This window comes from Limulus polyphemus, unplaced genomic scaffold, assembly GCF_000517525.1.
Source record: "Limulus polyphemus unplaced genomic scaffold, Limulus_polyphemus-2.1.2 Scaffold1598, whole genome shotgun sequence".
NCBI classification, from domain to species: domain Eukaryota; kingdom Metazoa; phylum Arthropoda; class Merostomata; order Xiphosura; family Limulidae; genus Limulus; species Limulus polyphemus.
In genome coordinates, this window is record NW_013667208.1 from 102,844 (window position 1) to 105,684 (window position 2,841).

The following is a 2,841-nucleotide window of genomic DNA, read 5'->3' on the forward strand; positions in this document are numbered from 1 at the left end:
CGCTAAAGTTTCGTCGGAACGAAGTTACGGAAAATCAATTAACGAACGGAGACGTAACAATAGTAATAAAAAATATAATGTAGCGATGGCAATGCCAAATAGTAAAGAAACAAGGTAGGGATGAATACACAAAAACATACAAAAATCCCTATATAAGTAAGTACCCAAATCTTTCCAAGAAATGTTTATATCTACAACTAAATGTTGAATTCCTTTCTTTTGAACGAATTCAGGTTTGAATAAAAGCATTTAAGCTGAATAATGCTATAAAGTTCTACAATGGCTAATTCCCATAATTTACTCTTTGACTCAATGGCTACTTATGTGGGTATTTTTGTATGGTTTTGTTTATTCATCTATTCCTTGTTTCTGTATTTTTTGGCATCATCCTTATTTTTCAATTTTTTTTTACTTGTTTTCTCTTCTTTTTTTAAAACAATACCAATGAATATTTTATAATGAATGGCAGTCTCTATGAAGACAGCAGTTTTAGTCTGGCATGAAGAGTTGTATTGATGGACATACTGCTTCTGCACACATCAAGTTAAAATGCAACGTTTTAATGTGTAAGTTATCACAACAACTTTAATTATTGATGAGCTAGCCCTTCTGATGCCAGAATGAGAATAATCACCAGAATATTTGGCTGTCACACTACTCGCCGATTCTCTACTTTAGCGACGTTTTTTGGCTAAACTGAAGGTCTTAATAGCTTTTGAAAACCACTAAAACGTAAGTTAGGTGTTTATAAAAGTATCTTAGGTTGTTATAAGATAGATTTGAGGCTATGATAAGCAATGCATAATACGCGACGGTGACTTTTTTCCCAGTCCATCCCTACATACTAAGCCCTATTGTGCTTAGTGATAAATGTCGCTGGAAATGGCCAAGCACTCTCAGAAGGTTATACTATCCCATTATTCCGCATGTACTTGATCTTAGCGCTGTCAATATCCCTGCAGCTCCAAGGAAATCTGTAAAGTGGTTCCTTTATTTGACATATATAACCCGTATCTAAGTCATGATACACAAATGTCGTCTGAATCGATAGGCCATCTCATCCTACAAACATCTTAAGCATTAACTGTGTTCAAATGCAGAACTTTGTGATATATAGAGATATATGTTTTCATTGCATCCCACATTTATCTCAGTCTCGAAGTGTCATCAATATGAGTTGCTGGCTGGTAAGACTTTTTACTACCCCAAGGATTGTAGCAAAATGTTTGCTTCTTCATCTGACAATGTCATGACACTTTGAGGTGAAAAGTATCTGCCATTCACATTTCACCACTTGCTTTGGCCATGAGTTACTGAAACTAGTGTCTAGGCTAGTTAGTGAGCGCCTTGGAGTCCCATAGAAACCATCCCAGTAAGTCTTGGGATCTTCAACACTATTACCTGCCTTTGCCACTCTATACTCCTGCATGTGGGATGAAAACAGCTGAGGTCACGATGTAGGAGCCATGATTTTTCTAGTCACTTATCTCAGTTTCGAGGAGAATGTGATCCCAACTCTCACCATCGCTCGTGGAAGCCATTGGTCTAGTTCAGCGTTTCTCCAAATTTTTGCAGCATTATGAGATCATGTCATCACTTCAGCCACAGCTTCCTTCTCTCCACCGTAAGTTCTGCTTGGTCTCAAAAGTGTCCTTCCAGGATGGCCACGTTTTAGAAACTTTATAGCACTAGAGAAGTTAATATGAATCACTTCAGATATATTCTACACCAGTTGAGGAAGGGTGTAAATAACAGTTATTTGAATTGTGACACTCTATTACATCTATGGTTCATTGAGACGTGGCATGCACACTGTGATACAACTAGAACTCTAAGGGAAGAAATTCTATGTACATTACATGAGAATTAGAAGGCACGGAGCACTGCATACTGTGGCAAACATATGGAAATGGTTTTACTGTCTATACTGTTGTAGAAAATTAGATAAATGTTGCAGATACTGTACTATATTTTCAACAGAGAAAATACTAGAAAAGACAATCGAAGATGTAACTAAAAATGTCCATTTCTCGAATGCAACGAATTGCAATAGATATTGCTAGACACCACCTTGAAGAAGAAAAGAGCAATTGATATGTGGTAGTCTTAATAAATTACTTTATAACATGAATTCAAGCATATTCACTCACTGACAATTCGGAACAATCTGTGGCTTAAAAAATTTCTTACTAATGGATAACATGTCTTGGAAGATCAGAGAAGATCCGTGTTGATGAAGGAGCAAACTGTTTACAGAGTTACGTCATGCCATACTAATTTAGATGATCTAGCTGAACTAACTCTACAAACCCTCAAACATATGCTCGCAAAGTTTAAATTATCCAAATGAAATGACTGGCAAAAATCACTTGTTTTACATCACTGAGGCATATCAAGCAATAAACAACAAACAATACAACCAGCTGCTTTGTAGCCTTGTTAATGTTTAGTCGGGAACTTCACACTCCCTGTAGTTATAATATATGGTCTCTCAATGACTGAAGACATCCTTGAATGTTTAGAATATGCGTGATTGTGGACCATTTTTACTAGTGTGTATGAATTTGCATGACAACAAACGAAGAAAGTACCCATAGAATAAAAACGAGGTTACAATAAAACTGTCAAAACAATTATAATATACATACTTGTTTTGGTTGTGGTATGCATATTAGCTTCTCAGATCTAATTGGGCTGGAGCTACCTTGTCTTACAACAATTTAATCTGTTCAGTTAAAAGCTTCAGTAATGTTGCGTCAGCGAGTCACATGACTAGTGTGACGCCACGTTTCTAGAACTATCCCGTACCTTGGCGAATGCTCTAGTTTTTACTAGATATAG